Raw genomic sequence first — 6,668 nt, 5'->3', positions numbered from 1 at the left:
TGTCAATACAAATCTTTACTTTTATTTTCTTACACCTTCCTTAGCCTTACATCGCCTTTGTCTCAAGACGCACCTGTTGTCTTTTATCATGGTAAGTGAATTGAACGTCGGTATATTATTCTTAAATGAAATAATTGTGATGTAATACATTATATTGAATAAACAATATTTACTCTCTTTCTTTACGTGTAATACAGTAAATCCTGCATTGTACAGACACCTGCTAACCTCTCTATAGTGTAACTTTGTATTTGTTTGTTTCTTGTTTCTGCTTTTGTTGAATTTTTTTTTTTTACTTTTTACGACTTACTCTTATCTTTTTATGGAATGATATTTTTGAAATGTTTTAATTTGTATAAGATATACTTGTATGCGCGCAAAATAAATATACCGGAGAATTGAGCTCGTTTAAATAGCGACGATTTACTGAAGCTGAATATATACTTTGATCGAAATAAAATGTAGTTAGTGGATAGTTTTAAAATTCATTGTTGAACTTATTTGGTAATTATTCCTGTAGATATGAATGAAGGATGATGTTTAATTTGTATGGTCCCTGTCCAATTAAAAATGTTTTTTTATTTATAGATTTTCAATTATAATTTGACTGTACAACGTGAATGATTGATTGACTAATAATTCAGCTGCTATTAAAGAGAACATATGTTATATTGAAAACTTCGAGTTAACACGTAAAACTATCCCAGTCAATTAAAAACAAAGAGGAAAATCTTAATCTTCCTCTGCTTAATAACAAAGAAATACACAAAATATCATTATTGATATTGGTCTTTTTAATGTATAATTCTTATCATTGAAAAGTCTGTATTTCTTTATGGATCAAACAATATTTTACCTAGTTTGGTTAGCAAACGATGGAATTCTCTCTGTTGGGACACTGAGTCATTATACGTAGATGTATGTACATACATGATATTATTTTAGAGTCATAATTCAAATTCACGCACCTGTTTAATGATTTCTGACACATTTTATTTTATTCTGATTAGAAATCTAAAAATGAATACGGTCTTGCAAAACTTCATATAGAAAATGACCCATAAATTTGAATATTTATTATATATTATTAATACATAGTAATTAGTCAGCAAAACAGACAGAAAATAGTATCTATATAAGAAAAATAATGATATATATGTACGATATGTATTATAAACATGATGCATAAAATTATCTTCGTTGCTGAGAACGTTGCAGTTATCTTTTATAGATTGATCAAAGAATACATGTATATTTTTTTCATATAAAAAATGTTGCATCAAATATTATCATTCAGAAATATATTTTTATATCAAATTGAATCAGACTGTGAAATTTGTTTCTGGCTATAATTACAAGCAGAGAAAAAGTTTATTCTTACGAGATTAATTAAAAAATGAAATTAGCATGAAGATATATACATGTACATGTATTATGTTTTAATTAATTAATAGGAAATTGAAATTGCAAAATATGATAAGAAATAGATTTTTCAATGCTTCTTATAAGATTAAAACTACATCGAGATTTATACACGAATTAACAAAATATCAAAAAAGTTTTCCATTTTCTTCTTAAATAAACTTCAATATTTTTTCTAATACCCTTCAAACCCGAAACACTTATTTAAGGATAATACAATGTTTGAAAACATTTCAGATGCTGAACAAAGAATTTCAAAGCGGAAACAATGATTTACGATATTCTAATCATATTTTCCAATGAAACATTTGATTAATTTCCAAAAAAAAAAATATTAATTAATATTTATTTCACACACCCCACCTTCCCTTCCATGCATTATTACTGTGTTAAACACAGAAAAGATAAATAAAGTCATACAAGGTTTTATATTTTAGTTCATCAATGTATGGTTATATCAACTAAATTTTGACAACAGTGAATTAATTCGAAAAAAAATATCCGATGGCTGGATGATCTGCCTAAATAAAATTTAAAATATGATATGTTAGGCCATAACTAATATCAAGTGAAGAAAAATCAAAATATTTTAGCCTTGAAAATTGAACATTTTCATATATATATATTTTTTTATAAAAAGCTCTTAATCTCAAGGAGATTTTTATAGTCTAAAAATGGCCATGGCCATCCAGTCTTCTTGAATTCCTTATTTCAAGATAAACAATCGATTATGTAATTATTTACGCTTTTGTCCTTCAAGAACATTGTCTTCTGCCCCTCACTTGTTGACTAGAAGATTTGACACTACACGCCAGGCTTTTAGTCGTCCATTATTGTTCTGAGGAAAATTATTCGTCTCATGTTTCATTTCACCAACTCACTTTGTAAACATAATCAGAAAATGGATATCAATTTATTAATTGTTTAGTCGTAATATTACTACACGACAATAACATCGGCAGTTGGCATTCTGAAACAGAGGCAGTTATGAAACGATCCCAAAGAGTTCCGAAGGATAGACCTATCGCTAACTAGCCCTGAACTACAGTGGTATTGGTTCGGGTGACAAAGCACTTAATTGACGAAGACGTGCAGAGAAAGTGAAACCGAACACGTTTGACTACTAGAGTAATGTAATTGCTTCCAGTAGCGCCATCTGTCAGCGAACTTGGTAACTTCTTTTCTTTACACGGCCCAGGAAATTTGATCTATTCCAAACTGTCATACCAGCACGTGTAATGAAGTGCTACGCATACTTGATCTTCTAATAGACTGTCCCGTCAAACCTTTGTTTTCTTCTTCAGCTCTCGTGTGGTCATCACACACAATATTAATACTTTAAAATGAAGGTATGGATTATTGCACTTTTTTGGCTTGGGAAGTTTTTAAGTAGTTACAAAGAATGATGATAACACAAACACATATGCATATTTTAATGAATCTATGTAATGTTTATATTTTGGAATCGCTGTTAATCCCAAAGTTTTTCATGGTATTTAAATAAGGTGTCGTCAGTTTCATATGAGACTAGAAACTAAATTCTTTGGGGGGGGGGGGGGGGGTTCTTGCGCAGAAATATGTTAGCAAGAGCAATCATTCGGTCAGCGCTCGAGACTTCCTTTCTGCCACATTTCTATCTTAGTGATAAAAATCTGCAATATGGCTCATTAAATAAAATAACTGCATGTCCCTATTTCATACACAATGAACATGCTGGGACTTCGAATCATCTGCTTGATGCAGTTATTTCCATTTAATAACCCAACTATGATTATTTAATCTTGGATATGCTCTGCATGCATGTAAATCTTATTGCATTCATGTTACAATTTTTTGAAAAATTCCAAATACTTATTATTTTTAAGCATTCTTATAATTAATGTAAATGACAAATGATGAAGAATCACCTGCTGTTTTGGAGTATCCATTTTATAGCGAGTTTAAATTAAAACTCACCCGGTAATTGATCCTCGAACATTATAACAACAAAGTGGTGTATGTAGCGATTTTACTTTCTCTTAAATTATTGAACGCGTTGGAAGTTTTTATTAGCTTTTACTAAATGTTACTTGGAAAAATGTATGCTTTCACAATTTTCTAGCCACATAAAGTGGCCCTTGAGAATTCAAAAAAACTTTTGAGTTGAAAGAAAAAATGTAAACTATCGCCAAGAGATGTTCATTAGCACGTAACACTAGGTTTGAGTCTAATGGCCCCCATTTTTGCACAGGAAAGAATTCGTCATACACAACATAGGCGTAAAACAGAATGTTATCTTAAACACAAAAGGTTTGATTTCTGTGATCGTTTATTTTTATCTGTTCAATTATTCAAAGAAATCTTTCTCGAAAGATGTGATTTTAGTTCATAAGTTCATTGTCAATCTTGTGATCAACATCGATCACGTGATACATTTCTCAGCTTTCCCATCTTTTCGCGCGTTATGTTTCGATGTTGCTCGTAAAAGAAACATTTTGTGACAATCATTTAGAAAATTCGGGGTAATTTCGACAATTAAGGAACATACATTTCAAATCCGCTACCTCTGGGAGGCCTAATGCGCCGCCAATCGACCTTTGCAGCGAAAATTATTTCCTAATTGAATTACTGCGAGAAGACAGGTAGCGTTTCCAAGCTGTGCCCTCTAAAGGGCCGTAAAGCCGCATTTGTTAATGAAATTATCCCAAATCTTTTTCGTCATTTGTATCCGTAAAGGGCTCCCTGGTCTCCAATATTGCGCGCATTTCCTCACGTTTAGGGCGGTAATTCTAAGTGAATTGACCCGAGGACGTGTTCGATGAAATGGCAGCGAGGACGGCTACTGTATAGACATGTCTACATATAGACAAGAGGACGACGACTGTATAGACAAGTCTACATATAGACAAGAGGACGGCTACTGTATAGACATGTCTACATATAGACAAGAGGACGGCGACATTGTCTATCTTTATACGATATAAACAAAAGGAAAGCGGGAATATATTTATGTCTATATACAAGACCAAAGGAAGACGAAAATAAAGACATGTCTATATATGGAAAAAAGGAGTCAGAGGTCCTAGATAATTTATGTGTCTGTATATAGATAAGAGGAACGTGGCAACATATACATGTCTATATAGGTACAAAAGGACCGCTTTTAACGGCATACATTGAAGAGGTGGCATAGACAACGTATACGTAGACTTTTATGACTAGTTCTAAAATCTGTCTGTTGATAAACTGGTCATGTATTTGTAGACATTAGGTACGCTTTAGCGGATGTCACAGACGCGCTTTATTGCAATAGAATATAAACCCTGATATACTAGTACCGACTTCAGATAATCACAAAGAATTATTGATTCTGTGATTGATAAGTCCTCTTCCCATTATGTAACTCATAAATAGAAACTTTCTGACATCACTAGCCACACACTTCACCAAAGCTCGTTGCCATTGTATATGAAACTCAGTTGATTTCAAAGAAATGTCCATATCTAAAATGATATTGTTGAAGTACATTATACACTTAAACCTTAACTCTATGTGTTTGTTTTTTTTTTTTAAATATTTTGAATTATACTTGTGACGTTCATTTTATTCCCCTTTTATACATCTTTACTTTTTATTTCAGATTATTTATTTATTTGTTTATTTATTTGTTTATTTATTTATTTATGGAAATTCTTTCATTCATTTAACCCTGGCATATTAATTAACTTTCAATAATAATTAAAATGTAGAATAATTATTGTTTATCATTAATACTTTAATTCAAAACGTATGAAACATCTTTTTCAAATAATAAATTATTCATTCCGTGTAAAGGTTTCAAATTCTCTCTGAAAAAAGCGACAATAATTAAAACAAATCAGTTTGGTCGAAGATCCACTTGCCTTCAGACAATCTTTAGATTTTTTGATTGTTAAAAGAAATATGATTTTGATGATTTTTAATGTTTCTTTGCTTTATCTATATTTTTTTTTCATTCTATTCCATCACATAAGTTTTAAACAAAAGAAAATCATATTGCAAAAATTATTCTTATTTTAGCTTAACTTGTATCTTATCATTTCTGATCAAACAGAGTAGCTGCCACGGATAGCTATGATTTTTATCATCTTTGGAAGCAACGATTTAAGCTGAATGCATTTTAAGGATTGTTGTAACTGAATACACTTCTATCCTGTAGTAGAGAGTTATTTTGTTGTTCGGAGCCCCTCACGACTGCCATAAACCATCATACCGTGGGACAATATGAACAGCCTAGTCCGATGGCAGAGCGCCCTGTCTTCCATTTTAATCATAATTTTCCTTTTATCACTATGTCAATTTGCTATCATTATTCTGCATTAATGTGTAACCCGAACTTCGAATTCCGACAGACTGCCTGAAGTTTTTATTCAATTTTCATATTATATCAATAACCCATTTTTGAGAGCTCGATTTGTCCCGTTCCCACCGGGACGATTGTCAAACAGACAAAGCTAACAAGAGCTTCTGGACTTTGTCGGACCCTCCAATATTGACGGAGGGAATCTAATAAGATGCCATTCTGTTCAGTATCGATACGGCTTGATGCTTGTCGGTGTAGCGGATCGGGCTAATTACCCGATTATATCACTTCTTCTGAGGAACATAACGGGATGAGGGATCAGCCTCGTTATCGTTCTGATGTTACGCAAGATGGATGACCAGGAGCATCACGGTGCGACCTTTTAAGGGGATTTTCCTGTTTCCGTTTTAATCTGTCGGTGATTTCTTGGCATGAAACCATTTTTAAAGACCATTGAGTTCATCTTTGCCGAATGCTTTGATAATGGTTGACCCGCTATCTTAATGGTCTGTAGCTGTGGAACTTTCATATTGTTCTTATTTGAATCATCCGGGCTCAGTTTTAACCAAACTGGGTGTCCCCAGTAATAAAAAAAGAAAGAAAAAATGAAGGAAAAAAACAACAACCAAGCAACAGCGACCACAAAAAAGGAAGAAGAAACCTATACATGTCACATTTTAAGTATTTTTTGTATCTTGTTTTATATTTTCAACGACAAAGCTTCAACCATTGTTTTTTGGACTTGATTGTGATTTAAACGGTTTAAAAAATTGAGCATTCTTTAGTATTTCTGAGTTGTAACATCATTACCCTTGAGATAACGATATTGAAATATATAGTATATTCCCATGAAAAATTCTATTTACATACACTTCTTGTGCCTTAGTCTTGGTACCAGACTCAAAGGTTGAGGAAGGTTTAATCT

Source organism: Magallana gigas, chromosome 8 (genome assembly GCF_963853765.1).
Source record: "Magallana gigas chromosome 8, xbMagGiga1.1, whole genome shotgun sequence".
NCBI classification, from domain to species: Eukaryota; Metazoa; Mollusca; class Bivalvia; order Ostreida; family Ostreidae; genus Magallana; species Magallana gigas.
The sequence above is the reverse complement of the archived record's forward strand: the minus strand, read 5'-3'. Positions refer to the sequence as shown.